At 43.8% G+C, this 25,989-nt stretch overlaps 4 non-coding genes across 4 annotated transcripts; 2 read left to right on the top strand and 2 right to left on the bottom strand.

Annotated features, from left to right (window-relative positions):
- Positions 1-20,162: 20,162 nt before the first annotated feature.
- On the bottom strand, positions 20,163-20,236 carry TRNAI-AAU (transfer RNA isoleucine (anticodon AAU)). The gene has a single exon. It is a non-coding gene; the product is annotated as a tRNA-Ile (tRNA).
- Positions 20,237-20,347: 111 nt separating this feature from the next.
- Positions 20,348-20,420, top strand: TRNAA-CGC (transfer RNA alanine (anticodon CGC)). Its single transcript has one exon. It is a non-coding gene; the product is annotated as a tRNA-Ala (tRNA).
- A 2,484-nt stretch (positions 20,421-22,904) lies between these two features.
- TRNAI-AAU (transfer RNA isoleucine (anticodon AAU)) lies at positions 22,905-22,978 on the bottom strand. Its single transcript has one exon. It is a non-coding gene; the product is annotated as a tRNA-Ile (tRNA).
- A 111-nt stretch (positions 22,979-23,089) lies between these two features.
- Positions 23,090-23,162, top strand: TRNAA-CGC (transfer RNA alanine (anticodon CGC)). Its single transcript has one exon. It is a non-coding gene; the product is annotated as a tRNA-Ala (tRNA).
- Positions 23,163-25,989: the final 2,827 nt, after the last annotated feature.

Below are 25,989 nucleotides of genomic sequence, written 5' to 3'. Positions count from 1 at the left end.
ATACAGCTGGTTAACTGATGGAAAAATTACCCGTGTGACAGGCTAGAAAACACCACACTTAGCTTCTGCTCAGCAGTTGTTGGATTTTTTTGTTGGAGGGGGATGTGGGGTATTGGATGAACAAGCTATGCAATAGTAACAAGTTGGGTATAAAAAGAGGAAGACATCTGAGTTTGGCGGATGCTTGAATGCTTGGACATCCTTCAAGTTCCCCTGCAGATGGAAGGCTGGCCACTGGACATCAACAGTTTTACTAACTGGGGTGTTTTACTAACCTGTTGCGGACGTGTGTAAGTGCTTGAGTCTAAATAAAGTTTTAAGTGAAAGCACTCTGGTATTGTACTGCTTGTGCCAACCATCTATCGGTCGGACAGCTGGGTCAAGACATTGACTTATTTCCTGCCATTGTCTCATCAAGAATAAAAGTTACCAAGAGCTTTGGGTTCAGAAACCCCAGGTAGCAACACCAGTGTCCAAGTGTAGCAAGCAGATTTTTGATAGCCCGGAGCCCAGTAACGTTTAAACCACTGGCAACAGCTGGAATACCAATTGTTATGCTTATTGCTGAAAGCAGCTAAAAGGAGGCCTTTCTGAAACTTTAGCACAACTAACAGACCAGGAGGGGAGAGGAGAAGTGAGTGACTTCAAGGAGTAAACATGACCCTCTGCCCTTCTGATTTGAGTTGTTTTTCTGAAGCAGGCAGTTTTTGCAAGATGCAAAGTCTGGCAATAGTTAATTATTGCTATACAGCTAGTTATCTGATGGAAAATTCCCATCTAACAGGCTGGAAATCTCCACACTTAAATTAACTTCTGCTCAGCAGTTTGTTTGTTTTTTTTTAATGAACAAGCTATGTAATACTTACAAGTTGGCAATAAAAAGAGGAAGAAATCTGAGCTCAATGGACACTTTAAGACTTGGACACCTCTGAAGTCCCCCAGTAAAATCAGGGGCTTGTAGCCAATGATTTTAGCTTATTATCCATTTATTGTTTGATGTTATGATGAATCAACATGTTATATTACATATATTCATTATATGTTAATGAGAGTTAATTTGTAGGATTATAAAAGTATAAGATTGATCAGTATTTAGAGGAACCAAATATTAGACATGAGTAAGACCAGCTGAAATGCAAGAACCTGTAGGTTGAGGCCTGCAAGACTTTAATTTAGCTATTTTAGGCCTTGGAGACAAGAAATGATGATACAAGTGACCGGAAAATAACCTGATGTCCTAAAATTATGGGAAAAGAGGTACGAAGTGGTAATATTGTGCAAAATTACCTAGAAGACTAATATTAGATCATAAAAATACTGTAAAGGTGCATCTGTCTCAGACATGTGTCTTAAGCCACAGGATACAGGTTATGCGTCATTGCAAATGAGAATAAGGGAACTTACACAGCCTATAGAAAATTTGGGTCCCTTAAGTTTCCAGGGAACACAGACCAATAAGAGAAAAGAGTGGGGACACATTTATGGACATGCGTAGAATGTAGGTATAGACAGAATGACATTATAAAAAGGGGATGCCCAGCACGTGACACCTGAGCTCCCTATGGGAGACTCCAGCACTAACCATCCCTCCACTGATGATCAAGCCATGAGAGGCCCATCAGACCTTAACACAATTGTTAAGGATGTGAGTATAATTATATTTGTAATTTGTGCATAGGTCTGCATAGAATTTCTATATGCTTGGATAATCATAACTTTAATTGTAATTTAAAAAAACGTATAAAATAGACAGGCCTTTGTACTGGTAAATGTATGTGTGGTCACTACCTTTGGTCTTTGTGTTCCTAGAGACTCTAATTCTGAAGGAAATAGCAGAGGTGACCTTCACTCTGTTAAGCTTGAAACTGTAGCCGCCAGAGCCGAACCCATGGTGGTGTAATACCACATTACAAAATTAATTTAAAATAAAATAAAAGGCTACAGGCTATATGAGTAGGATGACACCTGTAGTAAACAGCAACTTGCCTTCCTCTTTGTTAACATGTTCGACAGCAAAACACACATGGAAAGTTGGTTGTTATCAAAATTGGTGGACTTTCCAGAGTGAATGTGGTGCAAATAATTTAAATTTCAAGGAAGCAATTGTCCCTGAGGAGTTGGGTACTAAAAAGCAGGGAAGTTAAGAATTCTAAACAATCACCCCATTCTCCTGGGCTGAATCGATTTCAGAAGACACATTGCAACTCTTCCTGGAGAAGGTTATACAGAAATTAATTAATTTAATTAAACCTGGAAATCAAGCCCTGCTAACTGACAAGCCTGGCTGAGGTCACATTCCAAAAGAAGTTATTGAGCAAGCTGGATATAAATGCTTTGCCATTCTTGAATGTGGGATTGCATAAAGGACAGCTCAGAAGCAAACTATTAGATGTAGTCCTCATGCTGCCATTGCATCCTTTAGTGTAATCAGATATGACCTATAGAATTCTAGTTAATGTTGGTACTTTAGATATTTGAGGTTGGAACTCAAGCGTAGGGGTTATGTGATGATCTCTTGGCATTTTGGTGAAGTGTGATAAAGAATTGCAAAATCTTAGTGACTTATTTTACCCTTTGAATCTTCTTCTCTCTTTTTAAATAAAAGTAGAATTATTTTTAATAATTCAGCTAGTCTGTGACATTTATTTTAGTACTTCGAGACCTTGAAGGAGGTCACAGAACCAATATTGTTACAAGTTGTGGCACCATCCATATTTAAATAAAAATATGATTGGAGATTTGAAGGGCTTTCAGTAGAAGTGCAACAAATTGGCTGATCTCTAGTGATTGGAGAAGGGAACTGAGACTAAGGACTGTGCTTTCTGTCCACAGCTCTGTTACTGTCTTGCTGCGCGATTCTGGGAAATTTGCTCAGCCTCCCTGTGCTTCACTGTAGCTATTCATACAATGGGTTCCTTAATAATAATTACTATTCGGGGATGGTGTGAGACTTACTTAATATTTGTAAAGTGCCTTGAAGGAGCATCTATCTCAAGGGGCAATATGACCTAGTGGGTAGTGAAGTGGAGGGGGATACAGGAGTTCTGTTTTCTAATTCCCAGTTCTACCAGCGGCCTGGCAGATTACTTTAGACATGTCACTTCACCTCTGTGTGCCTTGTTTATTTCATCTGTAAAATGGGGGCAATGATACTGACCTCCTTTGCAAAGTGCTGTGAGATCTGCTGATGAAAAGCATATATAAAAGCTAGTTATTATCATTATATAAGTGCATGCTTGGATTATAAAAGAAATGAGATGGGGCAATGAAAGATGGAGTTGAAGAGTGGGTACCAGGTCATTGAGGCCTCAAACCTTCAATGAACACACCACATGGGTGGCCACCTGTTCCCACATGGAAGCCCAATAAATTTGTAGTTCCACCTGTGGACAGACCAATTTTCACTTCTATGCAGCTTGACGTCACTGGGGCTCTTTGGGAGTCCAAACAAAGCTCATTGCTAGATCCAGGTCCTAATTTATATTAATTGTTATGTACTCATTGATCCTGGCCAAGACTGGAGGCAGATTTACCAAAATGTCATGAGCGAGACTCTATTCATCGTACTTCTGCTCCATCAGAATGAGAAAGTATTGCAAACCTTGTCCAAAAGACTTGTTCTTCAGACAAAATATCCCGCTTGTAGTCTGTATCAAAGAAATTTGGAAAGTCGGGAAAGGGTTCAGAGCCTGGGCTCCAGTGCAAATATACGTGTCTACACAGCAGTTAATCAGCCCCATAGCCTGAGCCCTGTGAACCCGAATCAGCTGACACAAGACCGCTGTGATTAATTGCAGTGTTGGCTTGCCCAGGATCTCACAGGAAGCCTGGAGCAAAGTAGGAAATTGAACTTGTTACCCAAGCTCGCTCCCTACACACTGAACTATCTTTATTCACCCAGAGTAATACCTGATTTCAATGGCATTATTTGTGGAGTAGGGTACAATTCAACATGAGTACATGCATCAGAATCAGATGTAGAGTTTCCAGGATATAATACCTTTCAGTGTGCGTGCAGTACCTGGGAAAGTTTTGGGCCCCACACTACAAGAAGGATGTGGAAAAACTGGAAAGAGTCCAGCGGAGGGCAACAAAAATGATTAGGGGGCTGGAGCACATGACTTATGAGGAGAGGCTGAGGGAACTGGGATTGTTTAGTCTGCAGAAGAGAAGAATGAGCGAGGGATTTGATAGCTGCTTTCAACTACCTGAAAGGGGGTTCCAAAGAGGATGGATCTAGACTGTTCTCAGTGGTACCAGATGACAGAACAAGGAGTAATGGTCTCAAGTTGCAGTGAGGGAGGTTTAGGTTGGATATTGGGGGGGGGGGGGAATGTCACTAGGAGGGTGGTGAAGCACTGGAATGGGTTACCTAGGGAGGTGGTGGAATCTCCTTCCTTAGAGGTTTTTAAGGTCAGGCTTGACAAAGCCCTGGCTGGGATGATTTAGTTGTGGATTGGTCCTGCTTTGAGCAGGGGGTTGGACTAGATGACCTCCTTCCAATCCTGATATTCTATGATTCTCAAGCTCTTCTGTTGTAGCTGTTCCACTTTGTATAAACACATACATATTCAATGGCTCAAATAAATGAAAACAACTCTTTAGCCTGGTGATTCATGCACTCCCCTGGGAACTAGGAGGAGTGAATTCAAATCTTCTCTCTGCCTGATTCAGAGGTCTCTTACAATATGCTTTAACTATGGTAACTATTAAACATCTGTAGGATGGCCTGTCTCAACTGGCTTTTTATGCTGAACAATCTGTTCCACCTTGTATTTAGCTGTGATGCTGGGTGTACCGTTCCCAGACCTGAAGAAGAGCTCTGTGTAGTTTAAAAGCTTGTCTATTTACACAAAGTGGAGCATATTGAGTGCAGAATAGCCTGACCTAAGGCCTGGCAGTTAGGAGGAAAGGCAATCCAAATTCCTGCTCTAAAGCATGGATTCAACTTCCTACCTCCCAGGCACATGCCCAAAGCATACAAAGGGGATGGATGCATGCATGGTTTCCTGAAGCTGACTAAGCTCTTCTGATTTGCTAACAAATTCCAAACGTTTTTGGAAATGACCCAAATATCTGATGGAATTTTTTTGGTTTGCTGGTCAAACTGGAAAATCATTTTCCCATCTCTATTTTGTGTGAAATTCATATCACCTGCATAAAGCCCTAGGACTTTTTGAGGACCTTGCACTAACTCTGTCTGCACCAACAGATTGTTCCATATCTATTTGTGTGAGTAATATGCAAGAACTTGCTTAGAGCACTTTGATCCAAAGCCTATTGAATTCCCTGGAAAGACTTCCATTGACTTTAATGGCTTTTGGGTCAGGCTCATGTTATGAGAACATCAATGGTTTTTTTTAGTCAATGAGGGAAGAAGAACTCGTGGGTTTGACATGCAGGAGGGGAATATAGGTGTAAACCAGTAAAAACTTTGTGACTGCAATTTAAGAAATATTAGGATAGTGAGAGAAGCTGTCAATGGAGATTTTGGAATTTTACTAAGCATAGACAGTCAAAGCTAGATTAGACAGCCATCTATCAGGATGTTTAAAAGAGAGCAAAATCAATTCTAACTTGATGCAGGGAATGGAACAGATGACACACTAAAGCTCCTTTCAAACTCAAATGGGCCTGTAATTCCACATGTTGACTTGCCAAAGAGCAAATGCTGGGCCACCCCTGTAAAATGGTTTGGTTTTATGTTTCACTGCTGCTATTGGAGTGTGGCAGGTTTCATAGGACACAGAATTGTAAGGGACCTCCTGGGTCATTGAGTCCAGTCACCTGCTATCTCAGGTATCAGAGGGGTAGCCGTGTTAGTCTGAATCTGTAAAAAGCAACAGAGGGTCCCGTGGCACCTTTGAGACTAACAGAAGTACTGGGAGCATAAGCTTTCGTGGGTCAGAACCTCACTTCTTCAGATGCAACCACGGGACCCTCTGTTGCTTTCTGCTATCTCAGGTAGCCCCAAGGTATAATCCCATTCATAAATTTATTAAGCTTCATCTTAAAACTAGCTAGGCTGTTTGCACCTCCCCCAATCCCCACCAACTGCTCCTATTGGAAGGTTGTTCCACAACCTCACTCCTCTGGTGGTTAGCAACCTTCTTCTGGTTTCCATTTGTTTGTTTGTTTGTTCTTGGCTGAAACTTTAAGAGCTTTTCTGTTTGCCAGGAAGATTCTGAATGCTGATGGGCACTCCGACAACTTGGACTATTGTTCAAGCAATCACTGGCCCTGCATTTCAGATAAAGAAAGACTATTACAACAACCCAGGCTAGTATAGAAACTAAATAGAAACCTAAAATGACATTTTTTGGTCATTTTAAATTATTAATGAATATGTGGAAATATGTTCTATCAGGCTGAAGGCAATGGCACGGATATTTTCATGAATAAGAACAGCATCTGCCATTATACTGCCTGGGATAAAAATTTGCAAGGGTTATCTCTTCTCATTCTTCAGATAACACATTGATCACCAGCTGGAGTCAGCTGCTGATTTCCCCCCATGGTGTATTATTGCCCAATTAGACACATTATGAGGTTTTTTTTACACCCTTCAGAAGCATCCAACACTGGCCACAATCAGAGACATGGTGCTGGATTAGATGGGCTATTGCTCTGTTCCGGTACAGCAGTTCCTACGTTCTTATGTTTACGAAGGGAAATCATGGGCTATGTTCAATGAGGCTGAAGAAAAGAATCAAAGTCCTTGAAAAGTATCTAGCTCGAGGTTGGTCGTCCTTCCCCTGCCCATGACTCTTGCCAAATTGTCCTCTGCTAGAACAAAGCTAACTCCTCTTCTTTTGTAATAATAATAATAATAATTAATAATAATTAATAATAAAAAGCAGTCTTTTTGTCTTAAATGCAGGCTACAATAAAACAGCCCATCTGTTGTCTAGGTTACTGAGGCCTACAAAAGGGATTGTCACCATTCTGGTAAAAGAGACACTAGAAAGTGACAGGACTGCTGAATGAATAGATAATCTCAAAGTTTTTGCCTTCTTCTATTACTAGTTATCAGAGAAGGATGATTAGTCTACTGAAGAATAAAATGTCAGAGTGTATCAGCAGAGCACATGCCCTTCCATTTTTTCAGTTGAGTGGCTGACTGGATGCTTAATCTGGCTGGCCTGAAGGAGGAAAACATTAGACTTATAACACAAGCCAAGTCTAAAGTCCCTAAAGCTGCTCCCTAAATACATACAAATCTTTTTTCGATTTAGGATTTGTCTCTGCATGGAGGTACAGTATTCCCTGATAGCTATGCAGGAATATTCTACTCCTGAATAACCTCGTGTGTGGACACTTTTATTCTGGAATAAGAGTGTACACACATGGAGTTATTCTGGAATAGCTATTGCACTTTAAATTCATACCCTGCCTCAATCCAAATTACCTTTCAAGTGTAGGTAAGCCCTTAATCATTCCACAGCTTGTAGACACCAATGAGCCAAATTTACCCCTCGTACAACTCCAGCAAAGTCAATGAAGTTGCCTGAAATGTCAAGAACTACAGTGGCATTACACCATGAATGAATATAACAGGTAATATGACTGATTGAGAAAGATACTGAGCACCTACCAAAAGTCAATGGGAATTAAGACCCTTTTTCATTTGCAAAGGAAGATGCTGAATTCAGGTTAAGTTGAACAAGTGGAATGTTATTAAACCCTGTGCACTGCAGGGCTCTGTTCATGTGGCTGACTTGCTTTTCAGCCTAACTTCCCAGCATTCCCTGTTCCCCCAGTGTCCCATCAATAATAGTCCCTCTAGGGAACTTGGGCCCTCTGATTCCAGTTCCACTGATCAGGATGCATCTTCCCCATTTTACAAACATTTTAACATTAAAAACAAATATGTGATGCCCAGATCCCCACCCTGTATCCCTTCAGCCAGAGCTTGCTAGAATATAACTGAGTTGGAGTCTCGTCTTTATCACAGACTCAGCTGGTTACATAGTCTTTGTGGTAGTTTGGTGTTCTCAACAGTTGACCACACCAGGAGTGTCCTACCTCTCTCTGTCACCTGTCTGCAAACTATCTCTCTGTAGAGTCTTCTCCCTCTCTGTAGTGTGGACCTAGAGATGGTTATTTGTCTCTCCATTCTGTGGTGATCACTGTATCTCTGTAGGCTCTCTCTCGGTGGTGTGACAGTTGGATCATAAGTGCCTCCTGTTCCTTCAGATCATTTGTCCCTCTTGCATAGACACATTTTATGACTTGGGTGCCAGTACACCCCTCATGACTTCTTAAGTCCACTCCTTCTGGTGTCTTTCTAATGGCAGGATCCTCAAAACAGTGCCTGTGTAAGGCACCAGTAGGTCCTTTTCAGACCTCACATAATCTAGTGCCTGGTATCTCTGATTGCTGGCCATGTCCTATCAGCAGTGTCTCCATACTTCTGGCTGAAACAGGTCTCCCTACCTTGGTAGCAGGGTTTTGGTCCTTCGTCCTATCAGTGCCTGCACAGGACTGCTTTGTCATGCTGGTGATAGAGTATTCCTATGTGGCAAAAACAAGTGGTTAGAACCAGAAGAAATAGCCATTTGTAACAGTCTCGGTTATTTGCACCACTGATTCAGCCTTACCATTACTCTGTGGATATACTGGGGAAGAGGTGTGGTGGTCAAACTCCCATTTATGTGCAAAATCCTTGAATTCTTCCAAAGCAAACCAGGGTCCATTGATGGTGAGTGTCAGAAGACCCACTTTGCTAGATATATTTGTCAGTCACTGACTTGTTACTTGTATCAGACAGGGAATTAATCTCCCAAAAAGTTGATTTTAAGGGATTATAACTTATAGGCAAAAAGTCAGAGTTAGTTACCAAAGGAAAATAAGATATGAGCACGCAGTCTAAACTCTCAGTCCTATTAGACTGGGCAATATCTAGATTAAGCGTTTTTTCTCACCCCACTGGATATTGCAGTTCATAGTACACAGATTTCACCCTTGAAATCTGGGCCAGTCCCCTCAGTTGGAGTCTTCAGAGTGTCCTTGTTGCTTGCAGCATTGGTGGGTTAAGGAGAAAGGCCAAACCTGGGCACCCTGCGTCCAGTTTTATATCCTCAGTCCATGTGCCTGTAGAACACAAGTCCAGACATGTCTGTGGGCATTGATGAGTCTCCAGGAAAGGCTGAGCAGTTTCCCTGGTGTAGCCTCATGCAGGTGAGTCATTGCATTGTAGCTCCCTTGCTGGACAATGGCTGTTGATGGGTTGTTTGATACCCCGCCCAGGCGTTGGTTACTTTCCTTGCTGCTGCCTCTCGGGAGCTAATATCTGGCTGAATCCTCAACTTACAGTTTGTTTTAGTGACAACCATACAACATAATTCTCATAACTTCATATGTGTAATGATACACATATATGGATAGAGAAATGACTTTCAGCAAATCATAACCTTTCCCCTGATATCTTACAAGGCATGTTTTATATGCAAGACCACAATTCATGTATAAATGAGGAATATGGAGGTTACAGGGTACCCCAAGGTTTAGAATGTCACAGGCTGTTCTAGATTTGATTTTGACAAATAGGGAGGAACTGGTTGAGAATTTGAAAGTGGAAGGTAGCTTGGGTGAAAGTGATCATGAAATGGTAGAGTTCATGATTCTAAGGAATGGTAGGAGGGAGAACAGCAAAATTAAGACAATGGATTTCAAGGAGCCAGCCTTTAGCAAACTCAGAGAGTTGGCAGGTACGATCCCATGGGAAGCATGTGTAAGAGGGAAAAGTTGGAGACAGTTCACAGTTTTTCAGAGAGACATTATTAAGGGTACAAGAGTAAACTATCCCACTGCATAGGAAAGATAGGAAATATGGCAAGAGACCACCCTGGCTTAACCAGGAGATCTTCAGTGATCTAAAAATAAAAAAAGAGTCCTACAAAAAGTGGAAACTAGGTCAATTTTCAAAGGATGAATATAAACAAATAACATAAGTATGTAGGGACAAAATTAGGAAGGCCAAGGCACAAAACAAGACCAAACTAGCTAGAGACATAAAGGATAACAAGAAAACATTCTACAAATACGTTAGAAGCAAGAGGAAGACCAAGGACTGGGTAGGCCTGTTACTCAATGGGGGGAGGGAGGTAACAATAACAGAAAATGTGGAAATGGCAGAGGTGCTTGATGACTAATTTGTTTTGGTTTTCACCAAGAAGGTTGCTGGTGATTGGACATCTAACATAGTGAATGCCTTGTTCAGAGGCTAAAATAGGGAAAGAACAATTTAAAAATTACGTAGCCAAGTTAAATGTCTTAAAGTCACCAGAGCCTGATGAAATGCATCCTAGAATACTGAAGGAGCTGACTGAGGAGATATCTGAACCATTAGCGATTATCTTTGAAAAGTCATGGGAGACGGGAGAGATTCCAGAAGACTGGAAAAGTGAAAATATAGTGCTAATCTATAAAAAGGGAAATAAGGACAACCTGGGGAATTACAGACCAGTCAGTTTAACTTCTGTACCTGGAAAGATAATGGAACAAATAATTAAGCAATCAATTTGCAAAGGTCAAGAAGATAATAAGGTGATAAGTAACAGTCAAGAACAAATCATGTCAAATCAACCAGATAGCTTTCTTTTACAGGGTAACAAGTCTTGTGGATGGGGGAAAGTGGTAGACGTGGTATATCTTGACTTTAGTAAAGCTTTTGATACTGTCACGCATAACCTTCTCAGAAACAAACTGGGGAAATGCAACCTAGATGGAGCTACTATAAGGTGGGTGCATAACTTTTTGGAAAACCATTCCTAGAGAGTAGTTATCAGTGGTTCACAGTCATGCTGGAAGAGTATAACGAGTGATAGACCTGCAATAGAGGTCTCCATATGGGTTGGGGAGCAGGCAGATACTGGACACAGTGTTGGTATATAATACTCTAAATGCTCTTTATTGATTACAAAACAAACCTTACTCACTGCACATTCACATCCCAAACACCCAAACATAGTATATCAGAGTCCAAACGTCAGAATGGTCCCGATGGCCAGTCGAGATTCCTTCTGATTATAAGATTATAAACTGCGGAGAGCTGGCAAAAACCACATCTATATCCACACAGGACTTTGGATCAATAAACGACTTCCATTTGCAGAAATAACTGGCAACCATTTATAGTCCATTCCATTGCATCATCAGTTCTTTGCCTTTGTTTACTAGGCCTTCTACCCACACAATTCCAAAGAGACAATCCTGGGAAGGCTGCCATGATCCAAGGTGTGCCATTTCCTCTAATTCTTATGCAACTTAATATCTGTCCAACTGATGTTGTTTCCTTTTCTGCTGATTCTCTGTATTTTTGCCGGAACATAACAAGATTGGTTTTGCACAAACAGTTCTAATAGTTCTTGACCTTAAGTTCTTGCTTTGATTACCAACTTGCAACCCATGTCAAGCATGCCTCATTCATAGCAGGTCCCAATGACCTATAAAATGTTACATGGATATATGAATCATAATGTGTGTGTGTGTCTATATATATATATATATATGCATCCCAACATTCCCCCCTCTTGATACATGATTAATGCCATTAGTTATTGGATCACTTTATAATTTCACAAGCAATCCAATTTTATATATCACTTGCTCCAAAACTTCTTGTTGCTTTCTTATTCAGCAGTATAAGCACAGCATAATAAAGGTTAACAAAATCATTAATGCAAATAATATGACAGTAGGATGTAGCATTAAATTTAGAAGAGCTGTGACACTGGGAGGCCATCCTTTAAGAACATCATACCAATGAGAAATTGCCAATTCTTCTCCTTTCCGCAATTTTAATGTTTGACCATTGTGGATCAAAATGTTCATTTCCCAGCTGAGCAGACTTAGATACATCTTTGGCACATTGCCTGATTTTTTTTTTTTTTTTTGCTTTCATCAATCAGTTTTTCCCATTTTTCCCAATATATCCCCAAATCAAAGGACCAGCTCACATCTTTTGGTTCCCAAACAATTTTCTTTTTTAAAAATAGAGGACCTCGGTAAATAATTTCTTTCATAATGACTTCTGTTACATTACATTTACATGACTCATTTGGGTCTTTTTCTGTCATACTTCCCCAAAATACGTGTTTTTCAGTGGTTACCACACAAATATGCCCATGGCGTAAATCAAACACTCTTGTGCCATTAGAGGCTAAATATTGCATGGTACATTGTCCCCTTGAATGGTTCAAATGACATCCCTTTATGGACCCAGTTAGTTGTGGGCACACCCATTTACTTCATCCCCACTCTTCACAATGTTTTGTTAATTCTAATAATTTATAATCCCCTTCATCTTGAATCAAGTGTGTCCCACTTATTTCTATTTTTCTTAATTCTTCTTGATGGAATATGGTCCAACCCATCTAGACTCCAGGATACGATTTTTTGATGTTAATTTCAAATACATTACTCTAACTCCAATTTTCCATAATTTACTGTCCTGAGCCACATGAGAATCCACATAGTCTCTAGTTTTTTTCAATGGCATCAGTCAGCTTAAATTCCATTTTCTTAAATTACATGGGAAGTGTGAAAGTGAAATGAATTATATTAAAGAAATAGAATGAATTAAAGAATGCTGTATGTACCTTTAAGTAGAAATGAGAAATGCTGCAGTCCAGGTGTCAGGAAAGCAGACATTAACTGTTAATGAATTGCTCCATTTAAGGGCGATTGGTGAAGCATTAGCCTTAGATCAATAAAAGTTAATAAGGAAGCAGGATATGCATATTGTGCCCCAGGCAAATTTTACAATTTTGCTCTCTCTGTCCCTTTATTTAGTTCACACCCTTTTATCTGTATAAATAAGACTGTTTGAATCCTGCAAGGTGCTCATATTATCTGGGTGTTATTAGCAGAGTGCTGTGCTAATAAAACAGAGTGGTCTGACAAACTATGAGTCCTGAGTCTAACTTTAACAGGAGGGGTAGCTCAGTAATTTTGAGCATTGGCCTGCTAAACCTAGGGTTGTGAGTTCAATCCTTGAGGGGGCCATTTAGGGATCTGGGGCAAAATTGGCACTTTTTCCTGCTAGTGAAGGCAGGGGGCTGGGCTGGACTCAATGACCTTTCAGTGTCCCTTCTAGTTCTATGAGATAGGTATATCTCCATATATTTATTTTATTATTTATTTATTGGTAACTGGCTTACCCACTGAATAACTGGTACCTCCTCTTCTTCTCCTGGGTATAATAAAGGGCTCCAAAGAGTACCCAATCAATCACTACTTTGGATGGCCGCCAACACCATTGGCAATTTATCATCCCAATCTTTGCTAGTTTCTTTCACTACTTTGTGTAGAGCTTGTTTAATAGTTTGATTAATCCTTTCTACTGTCCCTGACAAATGAGAATGATAGGGGATAGTTGTTGCTTTATTCCTAAAGCTTTTAATAAACTTTTAATTACTTCTCCTACAAAATGTGGTCCATTATCTGAATCAATTACTTTTGGAGTTCCATATTTACTAAACACTACTTCCCACAACTTTTTGGCAGTGGTCTCTGCAGTATGCTTTCTGGTGGGAATCGCCTCCACCCATTCAGAAAAGGAATCTACTATCACTAATAAATACTGATTCCCCCTTTGGATCTTAGGCAATTTATCAAAATAATCAACCTGTATTCTACTCCATGGCCCCACAATTCTTTGGTGCAACAAGGGTCCTGAATTTGGTGGTCTATTTTCATCTCCTGCACACTTTATGCAGTTTTTAACAACGTTTTCTACGTCCTTTCACACCTTAGGCTATATTCCAATTTGTTTTACCTTACAAAGAGTATTCTCCATTCCTTGGTGGGCCATAGAGTGACATGGGTTAATAATCTCTTGTCTTTGAAGTTTGTCAGGTACCCATTTTACCTCTCCTCTTTTCTTCTTCACTGAATATTCACCTTGTATATTCCAATTTCATAGAATATCAGGGTTGAAAGGGACATCAGGAGGTCATCTAGTCCAAACCACTGCTCAAAGCAGGACCAATCCCCAACTAAATCATCCCAGCCAGGGCCTTGTCAAGCCTGACCTTAAAAACCTCTTAGGAAGGAGATTCCACCACCTCCCTAGGTAACCCATTCCAGTGCTTCACCACCCTCTTAGTGATTTTTTTCCCTAATATCCATCCTAAACCTCCCCCACTGCAACTTGAGACCATTACTCTTTGTTCTGTCATCTGGTACCATTGAGAACAACCTAGATCCATCCTCTTTGGAACCCCCTCTGAGGTAGTTGAAAGCAGCTATCAAATCCCTCGCTCATTCTTCTCTTCTGCAGACTAAACAATCCCAGTTCCCTCAACCTCTCCTCATAAGTCATGTGCTTCAGCCCCCTATTCATTTTTGTTGCCCTCTGCTGGACTCTTTCCAATTTTTCCACATCCTTCTTGTAGTATGGGGCCCAAAATTGGTCTCAGTACTCCAGATGAGGCCTCACCAATGCCGAATAGAGGGTAATGATCACGTCCCTCGATCTGCTGGCAATGCTCCACTTATACACCATGCTCCTCTCCTTCCATCAGGAGGGCATATAGTAACATCATTGCTTGTTTGTTATTCTCATAAGTAACATCTCTGCTAGTCAACACCACGGTCCATTGGGCCATCCTGGTATCTGATACTCCTTTCCCCTGCAGTTTCCCTGCTAAAATATACTTTGGGGAGAGTGAGGTGTTTGTATTATAATAGGGGCTGTGCCAGTAGTCAAAGCAAAAGCTCCAATGGCCCACACAGCAGCTAAGCATTCTCTTTCACAGATCCCAAACTGTTGCTCCATAGGGGTTAATATTCTAGACTCATATGCTACCGGTATTAACTTCCGGTCAGTTTCCTGCATTTGTACTGCTGCTAGACCCTGTTGGGTTACTGCCAACTTAGTCACAAACTGCCTGTTTATCTTAGGGAATTTCAGTGCCGGGACTTGCATCAAGGCTTGTTTTAAATTACAGAGAACTTTTTCTAGTTTGGGCCCCCAGTCTCATTCTACTTTTTTTTAGTAAACGCCACAAGGGTCCAGTTATAATGGCAAAATTCCAGACGTGTTTCCTTAAATAGTTAAACCCTCCCAACATCACTCTCAACGCATGAAAATCCTCTGGTCTTGGTAAATTCATTAATGATTTCACCTTTTGTTGATCTACCTGAATTCCTTGTTCCCTTAGTGTCACCCCCAAATAATTCATTCTCCTCTGCACTAGTTGGGCTTTCTCTTTATCAGCCTTGAAACCCGTTATCTGGATGAGTCTCACTCTTTTAGTCTGCTCAGTCACCTCCTTTTCAGTGCCCCCCCCCCAAACTAATATGTCATCTACATATGAGGTGACATTCTCCCGATCCTCTTTGGATAATTGATCCAGCATTCCCATCACATGTAGCTATGCAATAGCCGGAGCACAGTGTAGGCCCTAGGGAATTCTTTTAAATAAGTGTGGTTGTCCCTGAAAAGTAAACGCAAAGCGGGCCCAAGAATTGGGATTCAATGGGATGGCAAAAAAAAAAAACAATTTGCCAAATCAATGACAGAGAACCATGTAGGAGGCCATCTTGCCATCACTTGTGGTACCGCTACTATTGGTGCCATGGGGGGAGGGGTGTTAGCTTTATTAATTTGTCTAAAATTCACTGTCAATCTCCAATTTCCTGAGGCTTTTAGTATGGGCCAAATTGGGCTATTGTATGTGGAATTCCCCTTTTCAGTCACTCCCTGTTGTTCTAATGATTCAATTATTGTCTCAATTCCTGCCTCTGCTTGCACAGGATATTTATATTGTCTCTGTGGTGGCACTTCGTCCCCCACGATTTTAACACAGGCTTCGATTTGACCACATTCTGCTTTATTCTTAATCCATACGTCAGGAAACTCCTTTACCCACATATCCCGTTGATCCACTATAATCTCCTCCACTGCTTCTGCAGCACATATTCTTGGCATGTACCTGCTGTCAGGATGCTTTCCGTCCAGCCAGGCACACGCCACAGAACTCCATGAGTTAAATCTCAAACTAACCGATTCCTCTTCAAAAAAGGAGTCCCCAATATGACTGGCTCAGCCACCTGATCTATCTGAAAAAAGCAACAGAGGGTCCTGTGGCACCTTTGAGACTAACAGAAGTACTGGGAGCATAAGCTTTCGTGGGTAAGAACCTCACTTCTTCACTTGCATCTGAAGAAGTGAGGTTCTTACCCACGAAAGCTTATGCTCCCAGTACTTCTGTTAGTCTCAAAGGTGCCACAGGACCCTCTGTTGCTTTTTACAGATTCAGACTAACACGGCTACCCCTCTGATACTTGATCTATCTGAAGCATTTGTTCTTTACGACAAAAATCCCCCACTCTGTCTCTCTGGGTATAGCTATTTCGACTGAATGATACATTTGTTCCTGTCACTCCTTCCCCAATAAAGGAGGCTGCTGTAATGATCTCTGACACATATGTTGTGAAATCACAACTTATTTACAATATTTACACCAGCCCCACTATCCAGTAGGGCATCTTTGGGTCCATTGTCTCCCACAATGACAGTTGTCCTAGGCCTCCCGGTTGAATCCCATCGTAATCTAGTTACCATCTCCCACTCCTGGGGACCCATTTCCAGTGGGAGCAACTTGTCATCAGGGCTTTCCTATAGAGCAGGTTTCTCTGAACCCTCAGCTTGCATAACTGCAACCCTTTTCTGCCCCTTAAATATTTCTTCTCCCATCCTTTGCATTTCTTTGATGAATTCATCAGTACATCTCCCATTCCACTTATCCGTATCTACTCCCCTCAATTTCAAATACCTCCAAGATTCCGAATCACAAGTACTCCCTTCTGGGGCGCATTTTGATTATTCCACCCTCTACCTCCTTAGGGTGGGGTGTTTTGTCCTCTACTTGGCCTCTTCCTCTCTCCTGGTATCCTGATCTATAAGCACTGTCATTAGAATATGTTATTGCTTCAACAAAAGGTACTCTGGGTTTCAATCCTTCTACCTGGCTTCCCCCTTTCATCATTCGTTTGCATACTATCCAGTGCTTCAGTGCATTCATAACAGTTAACCCTTCATCCTGGGCTGCTTGGGTCACCAAATGAGTAGACATTGCTAATAAATTTCTGTCCAATCCTTCAAACACCTAATTCCAAAATTCCCCCTGATTCAAATCAACTGCTATCAAAGAATCAGCTGTGACATTTCTGGTGACCTCTGCCCTGGGGTTAGATACCGGTTGTATTTCTCCAGAAATAATCCCAGTGTTATTCTCCTTAACAGGTAATCCCTGTGAATCTCCAGGCTTCATGTAATCTGCAATGGATAACACCTTCATGGGTCTTTGACCTATCTCTTTCCCTAACAGCATAATAAATCGTGGTGCCAGTTGGTGTGCTTCTGGCTACCTGTCCAAAGCATTTTTCACTCGATCTACTGCCTGTCTAATCTCTCCCGTGGTAGCTGCCCTGATTAACCTAAAAGATTCACTCATATATAAATTTTCTGTTCCTCCTAACTCTGCCCACTGTACTAGGCGTGTAGCTATTTTTTTTTTTTTTCATATTCACTGGACCTAATGACTTTACCATCAACTGTAAGTCTGACAAACTCGCAGGAATAATTTGTTTCTGCTCTGACTGTATCTCCCCCGCTGCGTCCTTAATGGTCCATCTCCGTTCTGTCACTGCTACAGACTTTTCTTGCTTAGGCTCTCCTGACCAGTTTCTTATTTCTTCCCTCAACTTAGTATAAAGCCCATCTCAAGGTTGGTCAAATTCCCTTTTCTCTTGACCCTCTCACAGATCCTCCCCATGCCAAATATCATTGGAATCCAAATCCAAATCTCTCTTTTTTTGACACACAGCCACAATTTACAGCTCTTCTATTTTCATTTGCTTTTTCAGTGCTTCTGTAGTTTTCTGGCACCAACTGTGAGAAACGCTTGCAATCTCCTCTTCCTTTTTCTGTAGTCAAATCTCAAATTAACTGTTTCATTCCTATCACTTGATGATCTAATTTATCTTTGTCTGATTTAATCTTTTCCCAATCCATCATTCCTTTCTCCAGTTCCCTATTTTGTTTCCCCATTTGTCCTAACTGAGTTTGCATTATCTGTGCCTGCATCACTTCCCGCTCCAGATTTTCCTGGCAAGTTTTAAAATTCTCTTGTAATGTTTGTAATTCTGCACAGATTTTCCCCTTACATGCAATTGCCTTTTTACAGCTTTCCATAACAGCCATACTACGGCCGTTTGCTTTTTACTGGCATTAGGCTTGTACAGCTGTACATATTTCTTAAACATGTTTTCTAAGGTATCAAATGTTACATCCAGTTCCACTGCACCTTCCATCCAGGGACATGTCCCAAATGCAATAATCTCCTTTTCTAACAGTTGTAATAGTTCTTAACCTTAAGTTCTTGTTTTGGATGCCAACTGACACAGCACGTACTCGTGTCAAGCACGCGTCATTCATACCAGGCCTCAATGACCTATAAGTTATTACATGGATATATGAACCACAATGTATCTTGATATATATATCTCAACACGAATGGGGTTACACAGGGATCGGTTCTGGTTCTGTTCAATATCTTCATCCATGATTTAGATAATGGCATAGAGAGTACACTTATAAGGTATTGGGATGATACCAAGCTAGGTGGGGTTGTAAGTGCTTTGGAGGGTAGGTTTATAATTCAAAATGATCTGGAGAAATGGTCTGAAGTAAATAGGATGAAATTCAATAAGGACAAATGCAAAGTACTCCACTTAGGAAGGAACAATCAATTGAACACATACACAATGGGAAATGACTGCCTAGGAAGGAGTACTGCGGAAAGGGATCTGGGGATCATAGTGGACCACAAGCTAAATATGAGTTAACAGTGTAACACTGTTGGAAAAAAGCGAACATCATTCTGGGATGTATTACCAGGGGTTTTGTAAGAAAGACATGAGAAGTAATTCTTCCGCTCTACTCCGTGCTGATTAGGCCTCAACTGGAGTATTGTGTGCAGTTCTGGGCAACACATTTCAGGAAAGATGTGTACAGATTGAGAAATTCCAGAGAAGAGCAACAAAAATGATTAAAGGTCTAGAAAACATGACCTATGAGGGAAAATTGAAAAAATGGAGTTTGTTTAGTCTGGAAAAGAGAAGATGGGGTGGGGGGAGCATGTTAACAGTTTTCAACTAAATAAAAGGTTGTTACATTGAGGAGGGAGAAAAAATGTTCTTCTTAACCTTTCAGGATGGGACAAGAAGCAATGGGCTTAAATTGCAGCTAGGGAGGTTTAGGTTGGACATTAGGAAAAAACTTCCTAACTGTCAAGGTGGTTAAGCACTGGAATAAATTGCCTAGAGATGTTGTGGAATCTCCATCATTCGAGATTTTTAAAAGCAGGTTAGACAAACACCTATGAGGAATGGTTGAGATAATACTGAGTCCTGCCATGAGTGCAAGAGACTGAAATAGCAGAAGTCCCAGGGTATCACCCAGTACTATGATTCTAGGATACCATAACTCTCATCAGAAATTACACACTAATCTCCCCAACTCACTGTTTTCATAATCTGTATCTAAAAGGTGTCAGGTAAGGTATTATATGAAAATTCCTAACATGATAGTAATTAATATTATTGTGTGACTTCTGTACAGGAAGTATATAAATAATAGAGGTGTACTGGAAATATGTTGTTAGTTAAATATGTTCCTAGTTAAAAGAATGTTGTTTCACCAGCTAGACTCTGTCTTCAGTGTAAATTAAGAAAGGTGAGAGCAACAACAATGACCAGGACAATTACGTGTAAGATAAACAAAGCCATAAGATGAAAAGTGGGGGAAGATAACCAGTTAATAATATCAACAGGGAATGTAAGCTCGACCTCCAGGAGGATTTTCTGCCTCTTATAACAGGATAAATGAACATGGGGAAGATATAAATAGAAGCAAAAAGCCATTTGGTTATCGACTACTGGATGGACACAAGTCCCTTCCGGCCAGCAGGTCGAGCAAGGGGCCCAGAGAGGGGAGAAAAGGAGTTGGCCGGAGCCTCCCGCTGCCCCAGAAGGGCTCTTGCCTGCTCTCTGCCAGCCGCTCAGCCCATCTGGTTTTCTCATTTGGCCTCTCAGTGCCCTAGCAGTCAGCCAAAAGGGGAGAAGCCTCCCTCTCCAGCCAGGACATGGAGTGGCCAGCATGGGGCTTGAACCCATGACCTTGGCGTTATTAGCACCACGCTCTAACCAGCTGAGCTAGCCGGCCCACGGGCAGCCAGGCCTCTCCTGACCCTTTTGGAAAGAGTCACCAGCTGGCTCAGGGATGGCGTGGCCTCCGGTATGGCATGGTTGGATCAAGAGGCTTGCCGGCAAGCTAGGGGAATTAGCTCAAGTGGTAGAGTACTCGCTTCGCATGCGAGAGGCAGCGGGATCGATACCCGCATTCTCCAGCCTCCAGGGAGCCATGGTACCTTTGCTTGCCCTGCTTTTAGAAGCTGTTGACACTCAGCGGGATGAGCTCCTCTGGTGGCCTCCATCCCTCTCCTCGCTTCGCTTGGCCTCCCAAGAAGCCAGGCCTTGCGGAGCAGGAAAGCTCTTCATCCCCAGCCCTTCTCCCCCTTTCGCTAGCTGGGAGGCCGGAGACAGTTAGCTCAAGTGGAAGAGTGGGGGAGACGTACCGAGATGGATATACATCTTCTCCAGCCTGATCTGCTGTAGTGTGGGACCTGCCCCTTTCTTGCTGAGCTGTCACTAGAGCACGATCCCTTTCCCGCTCCCTGCTAGTCTTCACAAAGCTGATTGGCTGGGAGGGAGTGCCACTCAGGTACAGACTTACTCACATCCCAGGGGTCCATGAAAGCAATGAGGAGATGGGCGGCGGGGGCAGGTGATACCAGCTCAGCTGAGAGCATGAGACCACACAGCCTCCTGATCTCAGCCAGCATGGCAGCCGTGGACCAGAGCACACAGACAGCTTGGAGAAAGCCACAGCGGGGAAGGGCTGCGTTGGTCTGAACAGGGAGTCTGTGGGTGTCTATCCTGGCGGAGGCAGGGTCATTTTGCTGTATGTTGTGCCAGGGGCCAGGGAGCCCGTGTGAGCCCCGCTCGAGTTCCTGAGCTGGGCCTGCTCAGGCTTTGCTTGGGTTAGAGGAAAGTGAGGAAGATAAGAACGGCCCTCCTAGGTGAGACCACTGGTCCATCTAGCCCAGTATCATGTCTTCTGACAGTAGCCGATGCCAGGTGCTTCAGAGGCAATGGCCAGAGCAGGCAAGCATCAAGCAATCTATCCCTGCGTTGCCTTCTGACGTTTGGTGCTGGTTCCAGGGTCTAAGTCTCACCCCCCGACACACGCCAGGGAGGGAGCGTTGGTGTTTGTGCCGAGGCTCGTGGCTGGGACTCGGGCCCCTTCCCCAACTCTGGGTAGCCCCCCATCTCAGGCTGTGGTCTGCTTAAGGCCACAGAGGCCTGGCCTTTTTTGCCTGGTGCCTAGGAGGCAGGACAGCCGTGGGGAATTAGCTCAAGCGGTAGAGTGCTCACTTTGCATGCGAGAGGTAGTGGGGTCGATGCCCACATTCTCCAAGCAGTCGACTGAGGGCTCCTGCTGGGTGTGCCAGCTCCCTTTTGGCCTTGCTGACCGTAGCAGTCAGGAAGAAAATCAAAAGCCATCCTCCCCAGGCCCACAGCCACCCAGGGGCTCCATTAGCGCCACACTCTGACCAGCTGAACTAGGCAACCCACGGGAAGCTTCTGAAGGTGTGCCCCTGGTGCGGGCTCGGAGGCGAAAAGCACCTGGAAGTTCATCAGCTGTTGCAAGAAGCGTGAAGAGTAGGAGGAGGGAGGGGGCCGTAGCTTTCCACATCATCGCAGTTTGGGCAGCTTTCCATTCCCCCTTTCTCTGTAATGGCCCTCCCACTGGTTTCATTTGCGGAGCTGTACAATTCTGGCAGGGTGGCCATTTAGAAATCTTTTCCTTTCTTTTCTTTTTAGATCGGGAGCGTTAGGATGCTTTGGGTGCTTCAGTGTGTGTGTTTTCCCATTCGGAGCCATTTGCAAGTTTGGAAGGCTGGCCGAAAGAGGAGTATTTTTCACCAGAGAGTTGGCTTTGTGCACATGTAGGGCCCTCGGAAGTAAAGTGTAGCTAGGTGACTGCGTCTGAATGGGGTTTCTACAGTGCCTCAATAACCTGTGCTCAACTCTCGTATGCACGTTTGTCTTCGGCTAGGTTGAGTCCCGTGCCTGCGTCTTCCCTGTGTCCCAGGGATGGCTACTGTGAGGCCAGCAGAGTTTGTGAGAAAAAGGGGTAGAGGAGGAAGCACCTCAATCTGACTTAGAGTGGTGGTGCCCCTGGCCAGAGTGGTCCTCCTTCTCCTTCCTGCGTGAGGTCTGGGCTCCAGTGTGGGCTTGGGGGGCTGCCTGTGGGCACTGGGAGGATGGGAACCGCCAAGCTCCCCCTGGACAGGCCGACTCTGAAGCCTCTCCCATAGTTTGGGGTGCCGAGTATTAAGCCTTCCTCTGTGGCTTTGGGCTGGAGAGCATGATCGGACCTTGGGTCCATTTGGGTGGAGATGGCGGCCGTGAAGAATTCGGGCCATCAGGTCAACCCACTGGGGATAAAGGGGGCCAGCCAGCAGCCCTGGGATGCTGCTTCCTGGGCCGCCAGCTCAAGCCCCGTCTCCTATGCGCTGGGAAGGCAGCTGGCCACGCTGAGCCTTCTCCTCCCCTCCAGGGGCCCAAGTCCCTTCCCGCCAGCAGGTCGAACAAGGAGCCCAGAGAGGGGAGGAAAGGAGTTGGACGGAGCCTCCCCCTGCCCCAGCAGGGCTCTTGCCTGCTCCCTGCCAGCCGCTCAGCCCATCTGGTTTTCTCATTTTGGCCTCTCCGAGCCCTAGCAGTGAGCCAAAAGGGGAGAAGCCAACCTCTCCAGCCAGGACACGGAGTGGCCAGCATGGGGCTCGAACCCACGACCTTGGTGTTATTAGCACCACGCTCTAACCAGCTGAGCTAGCCGGCCTACAGGCAGATGTGCCTCTCCTGACCCTTTTGGAAGGAGTCACCGGCTGGCTCAGGGATGGCGTGGCCTCCGGTATGGCATGGTTGGATCAAGAGGTTTGCTAGCAAGCCAGGGGAATTAGCTCAAGTGGTAGAGCACTCGCTTCGCATGCGAGAGGCAGCGGGATCAATACCCGCATTCTCCAGGGAGCCATGGTACCTTTGCTTGCATTGCTTTTAGAAGCCGTTGACAGTCAGCGGGATGAGCTCCTCCAGTGGCCTCCATCCCTCTCCTCGTTTCGCTTGGCCTCCCAAGAAGCCGGGCCTTGCGGAGCAGGAAAGCTCTTCGTTCCCAGCCCTTCTCTCCCTTGCGCTAGCTGGGAGGCCGGAGACAGTTAGCTCAAGTGGGAGAAGTACCGAGATGGATATACATCTTCTCCAGCCTGATCTGCCGTAGTGTGGGACCTGCCCCTTTCTTGCTGAGCTGTCACTATAGCATGATCCCTTTCCCACTCCCTCCCTAGCTCCCTGTTAGTCTTCACAAAGCTGATTGGCTTGGAGGGAGTGCCACTCAAATAAAGTATTATTCACATCCTAGGGGTCCATGAAGGGAATGAGTGGATGCTCTCTACAGCTAGATTTGAACAGCTTTGTGTGACATTGTTTGGGCGCATTCAGAGCACTGATCTAAAGTCCTGTATCCTGTCACACATTAGAGATCCCCAAGCACTCAAAGAAGGACATGGTCTGTTCACTATTGTGGCTATAGAGAACAGAGAGCACAATCTCAGCTCCACCACATTATGTGGTATGCTCCCCACATTTGGCCCGAAGGGGTTAACATAGGCTTTATGGGCCAAGTAACCTACTATACTGTAAACCAGTGGATATTTAGGCTGAGAGGAAAGCCTTTAGCAAGTGAAGCTCACCTTTCCTGGAAGAGGTCGAGGTTTCTATATATGCAGGGAGGAAGGCTGTAGTCACTCTCCTTGCGACACAGAGAAAAGTATTTGGATCGAAGGGGAAGGGTTTATTTAGCAGACCTAGGAGATAGGGGATTAGCTAGAAGGGTGGAGAATGTTAGCCTGGGATAGTCAAGTTGGGAAGTAGTGCTGGGGAGTTTCAGAAAGGCCTGTGTTGGTATATACCTTAGCTGATGGATATGGGGCCCCTAGGCTGGAACCCAGTGTAGTGGCCAGGCTTGGGTTCCCCTACCAAACACTGAATGAGTGGCACAATCCAGGCAGTGAACTTGAAGACTGTCCAGGACCATTCATTGAAGTCACTGAGTGACTGGCTCAACCAGGGCAGCGAACTTAAGGACTGTCTGGGACAGCCTGGAGGATTTTGATAGCATCCCCGGAAGGGGACGACTATTGGGATTTGGCTGGAGGGCTAAGCCATGAAGATAAACCATGAGGAGTAAGAAAAGAACCACAGAGAGAGAGAGAGAGATGATGAGCTAAGGAACCGAGCGACATGGGCATCAAGCTGGCAGAGCTAATCCCCAAACACGGCCAGAGGGAGATGCTCTGGTGGTGAGTAGAGGGGTCTCTGTGACATACTACCATAACATACTCCTTCCATGTAACTGGAATATCACTTTCTCAGCATCCCAGTACTGAAATGTAGGGAGTTGTCTGTGGAATTCCCACCCCAGAGTGCAGCAGCCGTAAAGACTATCACTTCCTAAGATTTACTCAACTGTCTCTCCATTGATCTTGCAGAAAACCAATGCTCCCATCCCTGACATAATTGTTGAAATCAAGACTGAATGCCAGCTGATTACCCAAGCCCTGCAAGAAGAATGAAGGTGGCTTGAACAAGGAAGGGAAGGAGCAAGTCTGGATACCTACAGTGGGGTTCAAGACATTTCCTAGGCAGCTTACCATATCAGCAAAGAGTCAGAGTCAGATTTCACCCCAGCCATCACTGTGCTTCTTCTCTCGTTCCAGATGACTCCAAGTCTTGAGCAATGATTTCTCATGTTATGGATGTGATAAGAAATGCTTTACACCACCTAAACCCATGCCAAATGCCCGTGATTACGGTGGATCAGCCCCTTTTCACCAAAACCAAAACAGATACAGCGTCTCTGGCCTGCTGGCTGTGGAGAGGAAAACATTGTCATTGTGCTGGGTGGTCTTCATCTGGCAATGAAAAGTCTAAAGCTGATTGGAGATTGACTAGAAGATAGTGGATAGATGGAAGATAGTCTCCCTAGGAACAGCTGACTACTTCTTGAAATTATTTCATGTCATCCATACAAGGTGTGCCCAGCAGTCTGTAAACCTTGCTCCAGAATTCATACACACAGTATACTCAAGGTGTCAGGGAAGATGAGGTCTTCATGGGGTATGATAAATGCTGTGACAAGAGAAAACTAGAAAACCTAGTGTTCTGCTTCTGGGCATACCACACTTCATCTGGAGCTTCTTGTATTGACTTATTTGTTTTCACTCCACCAGGCAAACTTGGCTCTCTACATTGAATTCCTTGGAAAACTGTCACCCTGGTTCTGTGTTTGACTCATAGACATTAAGGTCAGAAGGGACCATTATGATCATCTGGTCTGACCCCCTGCCTGCTGCAGGCCGCAAGACCCTTCCCTGGACTCTACCGTTGAAGTCCCCAATCCTGTGTTTTAGTGACTTCAATCGGCTGAGACCCTCCTGCTAGTGATCCCTGCCCCATGCTGCGGAGGAAGGCGAAAAACCTCCAGAGGCTCAGCCAATCTACCCTGGAGGAAAATTCCTTCCCGACCCCAAATATGGCGATCAGTAATACCCCGAGCATATAGGCAAGAGTCTCTAGTCTGACCCTTGTTGGCCATTATGCTGTTCATGTACCATTGCTTGGTTTTCCTTGGCTACTATGTTTTATCATTAAACCATTCCCTCCATAAACTTATCCAACTTAATCTTAAAACCAGACAGGTCCGTCGCCCCCACCGTTTCCCTCGGAAGGCCGTTCCAATATTTCACCCCTCTGATGGTCAGAAACCTTCGTCTAATTTCAAGCCTAAACTTCCCC

Source organism: Malaclemys terrapin, chromosome 5 (assembly GCF_027887155.1).
Source record: "Malaclemys terrapin pileata isolate rMalTer1 chromosome 5, rMalTer1.hap1, whole genome shotgun sequence".
Taxonomy (NCBI): domain Eukaryota; kingdom Metazoa; phylum Chordata; order Testudines; family Emydidae; genus Malaclemys; species Malaclemys terrapin.
This window is presented reverse-complemented; position numbering and strand designations above follow the sequence as displayed.